Here is a 15,469-nt window from a genome sequence, read left to right as displayed (position 1 = left end):
TGATCAAAGACTAAGGATGAGTAATTTATATCAATAAAATAATATGGAATATTGTTTTTTGTGGAAGGGATATGAAAATACTTGACAATCTTTGTCGGTTGTATTGAAGGGAACAACACAGATGTACAACATAAAAGCGGCTGATAAAAAAGTAACATGAGTTGTTGTTTTGTGCTGTTTTTTTGTGAGTTTGATCTTTGGTTAACAGAGGTAAAAGAGGGTTAACAGTGACGATTGGTGACATGGATTACTAATCCACGTATTATTTTATAATTGGCTATTTGTATTTAAAATTAAGGGTATTTTTGGAAAGAAAAGTCCAACCCAAAGGTGTGCTTATAGATAAAAAAAAAAAAAGAAGCACACTATCATAGTTTGTATAAGCAATTATAAACCAGCAAAGTCAAATAATTCTTAAAATTAATCGTAAATAATTTGAATCATAATCACTTATAAACCAGCAAAGTCAAATAATCCGTAAAATTAATCAACTTTGATTAGTTGTAACATGAAAAAAAAAAACTTACAGGTTAATTCTGAATTCTGATGCAGAGGGCGGAGAGAGGTTGAGAAAAACTAAACAATGCGGGAACGAACTATGAACTATGAGAACCCTACTTATTAATATTTTTAATATAGTGCTAACAAATCTTTTTCTAAAAGATTTTGAATCATAATATTTTGCTCATGTTTATTACTAATATTTTTATCAGAGGATTTAAAGTCTTATTTTTAACATTATTTTTTTCTCATGCTTGTTACTAATCTTTTTTTTTTCTCATGTTTGTTACTAATCTTTTATTAGAGGATTTAAAGTCTAATATTTAACATTATTTTTTGCTCACGTTTATTACTAATATTTTTTTAGAGGATTTAAAGTCCAATTTTTAACATTATTTTTTTCTCATGTTTGTTACTAATCTTTTTTTTTTTGCTCACGTTTGTTACTAACTTTTATTAGAGGATTTAAAGTCCAATCTTTAACATTATTTTTTGCTTAGTTTGTTACTAATCGTTTTTTTTTCTCACGTTTGTTACTAATCTTTTATTAGAGGATATAAAGTCTAATCTTTAACATTATTTTTTGCTCATGTTTGTTACTAATTTCTTTAGAGGATTTATAGTCCAATCCTCATCAGCTATTATTTTTGTTTAAAAAAAAAATTAAAAAAACTCATAGACTCGTGAGAAATAAAGCAGGAAAAAACATACAATTTGGATTTTTTTTTTCATAAGTGATTATTGCTCAACTTTGATTTTCTCAAATTCTGATTCATTCATTCTTCTAATAAAAAAAAGTAAAAACAAAGCTTGAATTGCAATGTTGGCGGAAAGTAAATTGCTCGAAGGATAAAACAGAAAGATATTCAATTCATGAAGTAGATATTCCATTCAATGGTGCTTCAGAAGTATTAATCAAGTTCGTGAGCCTTGGAACTTTCTAATGTTTTAGAGGCGATGAGATGTGATCAGAGGGTACTATGATGAATTCTGGATCGATTTGAATTCATGAGAAGCGACATAAAGAATGCAAATATAATTTTTAAACTTTTTGTGAGTTTGATCTGTTGTTAACGGTGGTAAAAGAAAGTTAACGGTGACGATTAGTAACACTGATTATTAATCCACGTGTTATTTTATAATTGGCTATTTGTATTTAAAATTAAGGGTATTTTTGGAAAGAAAATTCCAACCCAAAAGTGTGCTGAAAGGGGTAGTTTTCTTTATATATAGTATAGATACCCTTATTATTGTGGACCGGTTATAAGCCCAATCATACCGAACCACGTGGGCAATGCCCACGAAACAATGTATAACATCTAGAGGGAACACACCAATTCTGGTGTGGATCACCACGCTGGAATGCGCTACCGTCTCATATGCATCGTCCATGTGCAGCGGCAAAGCTCGAAAAAAATTTACGCAGGGGCCAACTATAAAGAAGAATTTTTTTTGAAAACAAACATATTAAATTTAAGGATAAAATATGTTTTTAGTCCCATAAATTATAATTTTTTATGTTTAGTCCAAAAAAATTATTAAATTTTTGTCTCAGTTTTTTTAAACAAAAGTGCTTTTTAGTCTTGAATTTAATCTCTAACAAAAAATTAAGGACTAAAAATAACAAATCTTAGGAACTTAACATAAAAATCGCTATTTAGAAACATTGGGCAAAATGCGTTTCAAGAACTCAATTTCATCCATAATTGTATGTTTAATAATAGATTAATAATATCTTTTCAAATATAAATAAATAGGTTATTTGCAAGAAACTCATTGTCCATTTAATTAGTCTATGACTATTGTCTTGATAATTTTTATTCTTGAAAAAGGTTTCTCTACAGTTGTTATTGAGACTGGAAGTATCAGACCAATACAAAAAATCTATCAACCATGTAGTAATTTTTTTTTACTTTATTATTTATGCTAATTTTTGCAACTGAACTTATTTGGGGTAGCTCAAATGTTTATTATTTTAGGTAGCCGGATATAAATACATACCGACCAATTCAAGAATAATATTTTTTTTGGGGTAGCCAAGGCTACCCCTCCCATATACAAGGCTACGCCCCTGTTCATGTGGCTTCCCGTGGCTCCTTGATAAGGTGCCGCATTTCACGAAATTCATTAGCGTTCTGTTCGCATGTATAAGGATGACTCAGCGTCACCCTCAGGTACGATTCATTTTCACACCTACTCACGCGTATTTCATTTCTCATACTAACTTAAGTGTTAGAGTGCTAACGTGGTTTCAGGCACCATTCGCTCCGTTGTGAAGGCTCCACCGCCACTGTGTCAGAACATCGCACTTGACCCTTGCCACTCCCTGACCACTACCGGCTAGGCCAATTATATAATATACAAACACACACACACACACACACACACACACACATACTCAGCCACACATGGGCAAGATATTAATATACATTTTCTCAAATCTTGGTGGTTTGATGGTTTTTTTTTTCCTTTCTGGTTTACTTATGCATTTCGGATTATATTTTCCAATGTATTAATCTTGGTGGTTTAACGTGTCAGATTATGGTGGGACAATGTCATGTGACATTTCAGTCACAATTTCACGAAAGTGGGATCACTCAGTTTGAGTGTTTTATCGATTAACCCCTCAATCAAGGAAGTTTAATCCAAACAATGCACATGCCATGTTTGGATTGGCATGCATAAAGAGATTCTTCTGTTGAAGGAAATGATATGCATAATGATTTTTACAGTGAAGATCAGAGAATTGTTGCGGTGAAACTCCAGAATATGCGGTTGTTGTCGCAGTGCTTTTCTATGAGGAATATTAGATTTGCTTTATTGGGCCACTTTTGATGGGCTTTATTCCGGAATAAAAAATAATTTACTCCTACGAAAATTGTTCTTCCCACTTTATCTCCAACGACAGCTAATTGCCATCTACCGGTACTTAACTTAACAGCCCTTGCTATTCACTACAAGAAATCAGCCTTTTAGAGACCGAATATTCGGTCGCTACATCATCAAAGTTGGTCACTAAGAAATTTAGTGACCGAAATAGTGACGAAAAAAAGAGTTGTTCATTCGCTGGGTACTAATCCTATAACTAATATTAGAGACCGATTTAGACACTAATTTAGCACTTCAGAGTGTAGAAACCGACTTTGTGTCTGAGTTTAGCGAAAGAAATAATGACAGATTTTCGAGACTGAATTTGTCACTAACATTGGTGACTGACTTTGAGACCGCCTTTATCAACCTGTCAAAATATGATTTTACATCTATTTAGCAATGCTATATCTCTAGAAAAATAACATCAAGAATTCTTCAAGAATAAAGAGCAGCCAATCACAATGCACGATTTGCCACAATTCAAGGATGTGTGGATGAAAAATAGGAAGTGAACAAATAAATCATGCAATTAAAACTTGCCAGATGTGTCTTGAAAAATTCTTGATGCTATTTTTCTAGAGAAATATCATTTTCCTTGTATATTAATATCATACATAACAAGATATACATTTATATCTTAAACTCAATACCAACCGTATACACAACAAAATAGGCCTTAGCCTGGTAGTATGATATTACATTACAAACTTTATCAAGAAATACAAAAAAAAATAAAAAAAAATAATTGGAACCAAACTGCATATATTCTTAAATAGTTGGAATTCTTGGATCTCCATTTTTTTTTCTTGCATTCATAACTCTAAATTCTAATGCTATTCTTGAGCACCACCTACCAATATCAAGCAACTTAGCAACATAATATAACACACTAAGATACTTAAAATATAAGAGACAATAAAATTCAATGAACATATATTGTCTCTCCCAAGTCCGTTGAGATTGGACATACTTGGACAAACATTAATGTTTCACAACCTCCTCATACATTTCAATCCCAGGTCAAATACTCTTAGCTACTAGCTAGGTGCTTTCAAATCACAAAGGGACAAGTTGTTTTTCAAAAGATCGCAGATTTTAAAATGTTGAAACGATACCTCGCATAAAGAGCTCTGTAGTATATGAGTGACCTTTGAGTTTACGTCTCAAACATAAAATGCAAATGTTAATGATATGATGAATCATTCTGCAAGAATATATTCATCAGACGAAAAGAAAATTACTAGTAAAGGGTGTGGGTTACTTTGGAAGCAAGCACAGAAAAAACATCACCTACATTAATTAGCTTAGCAGCTATATATTAAAATTCAGTTCAAACGCAGAACCATTTGAAAAACTATGCTAGTCATACATCATACTTAGAACCATGAAATGAAACTATAATGACGTCCATATACTCTCAAACTCAGTATCAGTTCAAAAGCAATATGCATACATTAAAACCATCCAATACTGAAGTAACAATAAGTTTAGTTTGAGAAAACAGCCTCTGCATCATTATAACATATTACACACAAATTGATCATCTTATGAAAAGATTATAATTCAAAGCAACAATATCAAAAGTTGTAGCTCCTATATTATACCTTGGTTATCTCATGGCCTAAACACATGATCAAATTTAAAAGACTTCCTGAAAAACTCTGAGAAAATGACTTGAAGCTCCTTTTTAAGAGTGGATTCAAAATTAACAACAGATATAAACTCCTTTGGCTTTTCACTTTCAATTAAAGCTTTAAATTTGAGAACCGTTTTATTTAGGTTTTCTATGAGAACCATACCAAGAAGCTGAATAGAGTTCAAAATATCAAGGCTCGGAGAGGACTCAGCCGTGGTTTTCACACGATCAGATAAGCTTACATACTGCTTCTTAAAATCCTAATACAATTCCAGTAGCACTTGCCTAGCTAATACATGCAGGCAGTAGCACTTGCCATCTCTACCAAGCCACAAATCGGCCTTTCTATGGACCTGTAATTTAGAACCACAATTCCAGAAGCACTACAACTAATTCACCAACAATACTAGATCATAAGCACCAACATTACATAATCTTTCATAATTCAATAACATTAAATCAATTGGACATTGCATTAACAATACATTTAACTAATAAAAATAACTTATGCTTTCGTAAATATATTGTTTGTTAGGATGAGTTAATAAAAGGGAAAACCATAATTTTTAGTCGGATAACTTGCTAGCAAATTGATCTTAAATGTATCAAAATTGCAAATACATATCTTTTTTTTGTCCTCAAATCTGTTTTTTGTTTGTCAATTTAGCTCATAAAATTACTAAAAGAAAGGGGAAGTTAGGATGTGTTTTGCGATTTTGATACATTTAAGGATTGTTGCGACAACAACTTACTCATTCAAGGACCAAAATGACTCTTTGCCCATTGATAAAAATGTCATTTTTTAAATATTTTAAGAAACAAGAGTTTACCTGAAAAGATAAGTTTAATAAAGAGACAAGTTTCTCCTCCTACAACACTATTGACAAGTCAAGATATATATGCATTGAATTTTCTTATATTGTGATTGTGTTGATGCTATTTTGCAGGAAAAATGGCAACTTTAGTGGAACCTCGTGAGAGAATTAAGCCAAAGGTAAAGCAGTATTATACAATGTGATTGATATGAAGAATAGTCTAATCGAGCAGATTTGCTGAGGGTTGTAACTTGTAAGGCATGGTGTGCTCAGCCATCAATAAGGAGACCAATGAGAAAGTCGCAATGAAGAAGATTAGCAACGTATTTGATAATTTGATTGATGCACAGAGAACTTTATGGGAGATGAAGCTGCTTAGACATGTTCGGCACGAGAATGTGATCACTTTGAAAGATGTTATGATACTAGCTAGATCAAAAAACAACATGCTTTAAGGATGTCTACTTGGTCTATGAACTCATGGATACTAATCTTCGTCATATTATCAAGTCCTTGCCATGTTTTGAAGTAAATTCATCATATACAACTTTAGTGAATTAAGTACTAATTAACCATACACCGCCCTCTTACATGCATTCTTATACATTTGTAGTTTGAATTCCCGATGCTCTGAGTCAAAAGTATTTGGTGTTCAATGAGTATACACTGTCATTGTTATAGAATGTATGAACTAGAGAACGAAAATCAACGGCCGAAGTTGAGAAATTACCTTGAACTTAAAATTGATTATTGATTACAATAATGAAGTTCGTGTGAAAAGATTCAAAAGAACCCATCATGAACTATAATTTTCTTGTCAGCATATTTTGAATATGATTTTGAGTATAATGTTGATCAACATTGATAATAGAAATAGTAATCTACTAGTAGAAATCAATTAACTTGTTTTATGTATCTTTCTTATTGTTACTAATCATAAACGATGTGAAAAGCCGAAAGAGGGTTGGTTTAAGTGTAACGTCGACGCCGGATTCTTTGAGGCTGAAGGTGTGACTGCAACTGCATGTTGCTTCCGGGATCATCATGGTCACTTTATTATTGCAGAAGCTGCTTGACAATATGCAAAACTCTCTACAATCGATGGTGAAATGATTGCTTTACTTCAGGCGACACAGTTGGCAGCTACTAGAGGCTTTGATGGATTTGTTTTTCGGTGACTCTAAAATTCTAGTATATATCCTCATATCATCATGGCTTTTCCGAGTTTAATTTAATTGTTTCTAACAGTGTTTCTCGTATGTCTTTACATGTAAACTTTGAGGTTAAATTTATTAGAAAATAGGAGACAAACAAATAAGGTTATTCAAACTCTTACAAAGACAGTTATTTCTTGGGCTAGTCACCTTTGTTTTGAGTTAGTTTCTCCTTGTATTGAGTACCTTTTGATAAATGAAATGTTTTAAGTATCTTTTGGTCAAATATTTTTTTGTTTTAAGTATCTTTTGGTCAAATATTTTTTTAAATACCATGATACAATTATACAACTACAAATCCAAAGCTATTATGAATGCTTAACTACTTTTTGAGCAAATATTTTTCTTGACAAATTTACCTTTGGCAATTCAATTCTTTTTCAAATTTGATATTAAGTTCAAATAACCACCATAATCATAGGAAATTCAAAAATTGAACATGTATAACTACCTATTTTAGTTGAACCATGTTTTTTTTTTTTGAATCGGCAAATATTATTACACGCCATCCCTGCAAGACGCAAGGTATGGACGAAACAAGATACAAATGGTGCTGCATATAGACGGTACACCATAACCCCAAAACAAAACCAAAATCAAAACCTCCTCCAAACACTAAATACCTTAAAAGGCGAAACACCCTAAAAAACACCCCCGAAGATAAACCCACCAAAACACATCACCACTCACAACAGACTCCTTCACAAAAACAATCACTATAAACACAGTATCCACCACCACCATTCGTCACTACTCACCCCTAAAGAACACCCTTCAAAATAAAACTCCTAGACCCCAACACCCAAGCTGAGCCACATTCGAAAAGCTCCTAACCAAAGGATCATGCAGCTGCCACAACCACTCAATCTCCGATCCACCGAAAGAGCACAAAACAAAAGCCCAAAAACCAACTTAAGACAAAAAACTTATTCCCGATTTCGAATCAAAAGTGATCGGCACACCAGACTTTAATACCAAATCAGCAGGGCAACCCTCGCTCCAGGTACACCAGCGAAACACCATATCAAGTCAAAACAAGATTGCAGCTAAACAACGACTCCCGATCGACATGTTTGTTAAGGTATTTTTCAAACTTGAATAATATAGATATTATAAAACAAACAAAAAATTACTTCAAAGTAAATGATTAGTCATAGTATTTTCAACAAGTCAAAATGAAATAATATTAAACCAAAATGAGATCTCAATGTACACAAGGAGTGCACGGCTAGGACTCAAAACTAACTACAAGCTGAAATTATTAAACCAGTCACTAACAAACAAACAAACAAACGAACACTAGCTAGAGAGAGAAAAACAAATCACTAGATAGGAAACAAGATTTAAGCACTAAAGAGGATTTAGCCAAAGATAATAATTTTTGTTTAGCTTTCAACCACCAAAAAGATAGAAGTTTGACTTCATCAACAAGCTAATGTATAGGCATTTCTTTTTGTTGAAAATTACGATAGTTTGTTTCTTTCTAGTTCTAGAGAACCATAATACATGCTAGCCAAATCAAATGAACTAAAAACTGAGTTTTTCTAGAGTCACATGCTAAGCTACCAAAGAGAGTGAGATGATCAAAAATATGTTATATGTCTACTAAATGAATACTTAGCCATTTTCGGATGAGAAGTCAGATAGAACCATAAAACCCACACCCTACGAAAAGATGAACCACACTTTCCTCCTTCCCACACCCGCTCGAACAAAGAATAGAATTAGAGAGTAGGATTCCTCTACGAAGCAGATTGTCTTTCGTTGGTAAGAGATTTTGCAACAACCGCCAAGCAAACAAAGAGACCTTCAACTAAGCCACTTTATTCCAAACAATGTCATAACTCATAACTATCCACCTTCTCCACAGGAGACAACTTATGGTATACGCCAGTAACTATATAGCCGTTGCCCGAATCTAAACTCCGGTCCCATATTTTGTCATCAACACCATCCTAGAAAAAATGTAAATACATGTCCTTCTTTAATATTAATAATCGTAAATAGATAGTACTCTAGTAGTTACTAGTATAGTTAGTAACACTCCATCATACAAGTTAATAATAAATATATAAGAAGTACTAATAGTTAGATAGATAAATATGGATAAAATAGTTTTTTTTTTTTTTTGAAATAATATGAATGAAATAGATTTTTCTTTTGAAATAATATGGATAAAATAGATTTGAAAAAAAAAAAATCTAGAAGTTGAAAGCCCAACAATATCCGAAAACAATATAAACAGAGCAAGAGACAACAAACCCTAAAACCCAGTGTTTCAATAACTATTCAGACTATAAAAATAGAAAACCCTAATCTATTAAGCACAACTAGATTAACGAAGATAAGAGAGAAGGAAAATACAAACCATCACAGTAAGAGTAAAGACGATCACTGCCAAGCTCACCAGTGAGGTTTCTAACCACGTTCTCTGCTTTCATAAATATATATATACTTTTTGTGTTAGGGTTAGGGTGAGTTGATAAAAGGGAAAAACCACAATTTCTTATATTGTGCTGGTCGTAATTTGCAGGAAAAATGGCAACTTCAGTCGAACCCGCGAACAGAAAAAGGCCAAGGAGAAAGCATTGTTATAAGATGTGGGAAACATTGTTTGATATTCATACGAAGTATCGTCCAATCAAGCCTATTGGCCGAGGAACATATGGCGTGGTGTGCTCATCCATCAATATGGATACCAATGAGAAAGTGGCAATCAAGAAGATTAGCAATGTATTTGATGATTGTGGTGATGCACTCAGAGCTTTAAGGGAGATGAAGTTGCTTAGACATGTTCGGCATGAGAATTTGATTGCTCTGAAAGATGTTATGATACCAGACCAAAGAACAAGTTTTAAGGATATCTACTTGGTCTATGAACTCATGGATAAAGATCTTCATCGTATTATCAAATCCTCTAAGCCACTTACCAATGATCATTGCAAACTTTACTTAGTTCAGGTACTAATCAGTCTGTTATGATATTTTCAAGTATTATTCTTACAGTAATGCACTTTACATCGTTTTATTGACATTGCCTTGTTTCAAAGTAAATTCATCATTTTCTATCGTTAACATTAAGTGTCATTAGGTCAGGTGGGTTTCAAGGAATTGGGAATTTTGAGATTCTGTAATTTGAGTGCATGACGCGCTGAGTCGGAACAAATTAGTGTTGAATTGGTGTATACTATTATTCTTATAGATTAGTGAATTCTAGGAAAGGGGTAGTTGTATAAATGAGGCTTACTCTTTCCTTTAGTTTGTCTGTGATTGTTAATATTTTTGGCATCCTACTGACATAGTTGGGAAGTTCTTGTGAAAAGATTCAAAAGAACATATTATGAACCTATATTGTTGATCAACATTGATAATAGATATAATATAGTAATCTACTAGTACAAAGCAATTAACTTATTCTTTGTGAGTTTTAAATATTTTCTTATTTAACATATCCTTCTGAATTCTGATTGTTACTAATCATAAATAAACTCTTATTTCAGTTACTTCAAGGTCTAAATTATCTTCATTCGGCAAATATTCTACACCGGGACCTGAAGCCTGAGAATCTGCTCGTCAATGCAAATTGTGATTTGAAGATATGTGATTTCGGGCTTGCTCGGGAAAATCAGGTTGATGGCGAGATTATGACAGAGTATGTTGTCACGCGCTGGTATCAAGCTCCAGAGCTTCTATTAGGATGTGGCAATTATGGAACCTCCATCGATATGTGGTCCGTTGGATGCATTTTTGCTCAAATGCTTGGTAGAAAGCCAATTTTCCCTGGAAAGGATTCGTTGCACCAAATAAAACTAATTATAAGTGTTCTTGGAAGCCAAGAGTCTGATCTCGAGTTAATTGCTAATCCGAAAACCAAGGCATTCATCAAATCACTTCCCTATACACAGGGGACACAATTCTCTCAGCTATACCCACAAGCAGATCCATTAGCCATAGATTTGTTACAAAAAATGCTTGTGTTTGATCCAACTAAAAGAATTACTGCATCAGAAGCACTCCAACATCCTTATATGGCAGATCTATGTGATGATCAATGGCGTAACCGTCCTCCTCAAGTTCCGGTCAATCTTCACATTGATGAAAATTGGGATAACAAAATGATTAGAGAAATGATGTGGAATGAGATGCTTAATTACCATCCTGAAGCTGCTTTTGTCAATGAATAGAGATGTTTCTAATTCACGTAGTTTGTCTCTAGGAATAACTGCTACGTGAAGTAATATTATTTGTCTTGGTACAAAGAATTGATTTTTTTTAATAGCTACCAAATTTTTTACTTACATGAGATTTCTTTGCTTAATGCGCATTTCCCGAGCATCAATATTGGGTTTGGAATGTGAGTGTGGAGCAGTGGCGGATCTTCATGGGAGCCCATGGCTCCCCCAGATATATTATAAATAATATATTAGGCGTAAATAATCAAAAGGTTTGAGTGTGTCGCAGTGGAAAATATAGCTGTTTTGTAACATGTCGTCGCGAGTTCTAGGCCCACTGGCTCCATCTTCTAAGTTTGCTGCAATTTAATTTTAATTTTTTTGACAAAAAAGTGCATTGCCAGGACTCTGAACCGTTGCTCATAACTTATAACTCAAGCACATGAACCACTAAAACCACATAACAAAAAGATAAAGTTGTAACTTCTGCTGCAATTTAATTTTAATTTTTTTGACAAAAAAGTGCATTGCCAGGACTCTGAACCGTTGCTCATAACTTATAACTCAAGCACATGAACCACTAAAACCACATAACAAAAAGATAAAGTTGTAACTCGCAATAGTTCAATTAAAGTAGAAAATGAAATTGATTCTGCTCTTCTGAAGAAGAGAAGTCGAAAAGCTGAATCTGATGGAATTGCATTTGCTCCAAAATCGCCAGATTCATCGAAATTTGTAAAAAAAAGAGGAAGGAGGAAGGTGAAAAAACGGTTGAATCGAAGAAGAGAAATGGGAAGGGAGATTCGGTTAAGGTTTCGTTCGCTCCAAGGGAAATCGAAAACTAAGAGAAAGAGGAAGAATGAGGTTAAGGTTGAGAAAACTGTTGTTACAAGAGCTGGGAGAAAAGGTGGAAATATTGTGAAGGTGTAGTATTACAAGAAAGTTGTTTATGATGGCGATGAATTTGAAATTGGAGATGATGTTTGTGTGAAGAGGATAGAATATGCTACTTCTAATGAAGAAGATCATGAAGTTGAGGAATGTAGGTTTTGTTTTCGTTTTGGGGATCATGATGTGGTTGAAAAGGAAGAATGTGGTGGTTTTTGGTGGTGATAAGGTTGTTGTTGGAAGGTGGATGATAAAGGATTTATGTAATTGTGGCGTGGTGGTGGTCGTGGTTGTAGGAGAGAAAAGAGAAGAAGACAAGAGAATGAAGAAGATGAATTGAGGACATTTTGGTAATTTCATGGTTTCCTGAAAGCCACATGGATATTTTCGTCCGTTCACACCAACTTTTGATGAGTTAACAACTCCATGGACACATCAATAGTTTAGTGACATGACAGTGATTGAGTGGGTAGAGGGAAACCCAATTGGGTTGACATGGTGGTATAGACTTGGGACATGGAAGTGAGCTCTTCCTCGAGGTCTCAGATTCGATTCTCTCTAGTGCCAATTTAGGTGGGCTAATTTAGCTTATTAAAAAAAAGTGGGGTAGAGGGACTGAATTTTAAATGATTACATTTGCATTGGTTGTTTGAAATAATTAGTAAATATAGGGACCAAACTCCAAATGCATCATATTTACAGATACTAAAAGTGTAAATAAGCTTTTTTTAATTGATCAAAATTGATATGAACTCATATAAATTCAATGAGATCCATATGAACTTCAACTAATAAATAAGAGTGTATTGCAACTCTCCATCCTTGGTTTTTTCTAAACTACTCCCTCCGTTTCAAAATACATGTCCAATTTTTGCAATGTGCACTATTCACTTGACTTACTTTGACCATACTTTTTTACTAATGTATAAATACAAATATTAGCATGTAAGATGTTGTTAGATTTGTCTCGACAAATATTTTCAATATATTAAATTTTTATAATTTTTTACGTTAGATAATTAAAGATATTAACGGTCAAAATTATGCATTGACATATGTGAAGTGGTTGACTTGGACATGTATTTTGAAACGGAGGGAGTACCTTTGAAGAATGGTGGGTAATTTACCCACCAACCAATGAAAACGACCAATTTATTTGTGGAGTTAAGATAGTTCATAGATACGTGCTTACGTGGCTAATGTGTATTGGTTGGGGTCACTACTACAAAATGGTGAAAAAATGGCGCCCCTTTACTAGCGCTTTTAGCACAAAAGCGCTATTAATTATAACGCGGAGGCCTGAGATAGCGCTTTCTCATAAAAGCGCTATCTATATTACTAACTTTAAATAGCGTTTTATTCAAAAAGTGCTATCATCGGTTCATTAAAAATTAATAAACATAATAAAAAATTCAAGATTATTCTTAGATGGCGCTTATTGTAAGAAGCGCTATATTGGGCTCAACCATAAATAGCGCTTTAAAAGCACTGTACTTTGTTTGAGAATGATAGCGTTTAAATACATGAAAAAAAAGCGCTATGTATCAATTGTTCATGCGTGGCCTAGTGGTAACGCGTGCTATCATTGACCCTGGGGTCACTAGTACGAACCCCTGTGTTTTTTTTTTTGTTTTTTTTTCATTTATATTTAAAAAAAAACGCTTGCTGTAACAAAAAACCTAAAAAAACGCAATTTTTTTTTTGAAACAGAAAAAAAAAATCAAACCAACTAAAATCATTTTTTTTAACAAACTAAAATCTTTTTTAATCTACATAATTTTTGTTTTGTTACGTAAGCCCATACCCTCCCCTTAAAATAAAAAATTGAATAAAAATTATGTAGAATAAAAAAGATCTCTTTCTATTCAATTAAAAAAATTGTTTTGTTTTGTTTTGAGAAAACTGAAACCCATAACTCGTAAATCACCGGAATCCTCTGGTTCCACCACCACTATCTCCTTCCCCTCTTCTCTTTCTATTCATTCAATTCATTCCAGATCTCTTTCTATTCATTCAATTAATTCATTCCAGAACCACCACCTCTTTCAATCTTCATCAAATACTCCGTTCTTCAATCCAGGTAACATAATAGCCATAACTTTTTTAATTATATTATCCTTGTATCCATGTATTTGGGTTTAACAATTTGGGCTCGCCGTTTTTGGTAACTATTTGGGTTTATTTGTTGTCTTGTAATTATTTTAGGTTAAGGTTATTGAAGGTGTCGTGATGGTGTTAGGGTGTTGTTGTCCTTTGTTATGTTGTAACTGCAGTTTGTACTTTGTATTTTTGCCATTCCTGTCGCTCCTTGTTGTTTGTGTTGTGGTATTTTAATTAAATTTGCGCCATTGTTTTAGCTTTAAAAAAAAGAATAATGCTCAACGTCCCGAACTTGTGTTCCCGAGAATATCACGATGGCTATTCTATAAAACATGGGACCCACATCACAAACAATACCACCCATGTTTTCCGTGAAAAGCCAAATCTAATTGGCCGGAACTGTATTCGGGAACTACTCGGGACAATTCTGGTCGGGATATATAGCACTCCTGTAAAAAAAATAGATTTTAGGTTAAAAGAATCTAGATATTTTTTGTAGAGATATTTAAAAGGAATATGAAGTTGTTTTGTTTGTTTACGATCATAGAAATCATTTTGTTTGTTTGTTTACTATCTATGGGACTTCTTCATTTTGAGGCTAAAAATAATTTTTTTTAACAAAATGGTTTTTTTAAAAATCTCAAACAAACAAGCTTATAGATATATTTGTATGGTGTTGGTTGGATGAAGTGAAGTGCTTTTGCATTTAGTGAATAGATATTGACTAGTCAGTGAAATTCGTGGACAATTACTAATTTATTATTCAATTGAACTTGTGCTATGAGCAAACTAACTACTTGGCTTCTTACCTTCTAGAAAACATCATTAAAAATACGAATATTTTTGTTATAGTGAATACTAGGTATTTTTCTAAAGGGTTTGTCTAACATGTGCAATATTGCACATGTTAAGGAAACTAAAAGTAGCAACCTTTAATTGAAAAACAACGATCATTTATTGAAAAGTTACATATTTAATATAAAATGCACAAGTTACAATACAAATTTACTATTTTGAACTTCTTAACATATGCAAATTTGCACATGATAGAAAAAACCTTTTCTAAATACTAGGGGTAAAGAATTCAAAAGAGCATAAGCTGAGTGTTGTATTCAATATTCATGAAGATATTTTGATAGATGAGTGGACACATATAAAATTTCCCATTTTCATAGTGGGCTAGTTACTAGGGGTAAAGAATTCAAAAGAGCATAAGCTGAGTGTTGTATTCAATATTCATGAAGATATTTTGATAGATGAGTGGACACATAT

General features: G+C 33.2%; 1 pseudogene; it reads left to right on the top strand.

Moving 5' to 3' along the window:
- The first annotated feature begins 9,620 nt into the window (after positions 1–9,620).
- On the top strand, positions 9,621–11,221 carry LOC146938730 (mitogen-activated protein kinase 7 pseudogene; annotated as a pseudogene).
- The last annotated feature ends 4,248 nt before the right edge of the window (positions 11,222–15,469 follow it).

Source organism: Medicago sativa, chromosome 3 (genome assembly GCF_051527215.1).
Source record: "Medicago sativa cultivar Bolivia chromosome 3, Bolivia_mono, whole genome shotgun sequence".
In the NCBI taxonomy this organism is placed as follows: Eukaryota; Viridiplantae; Streptophyta; class Magnoliopsida; order Fabales; family Fabaceae; genus Medicago; species Medicago sativa.
This window is presented reverse-complemented; position numbering and strand designations above follow the sequence as displayed.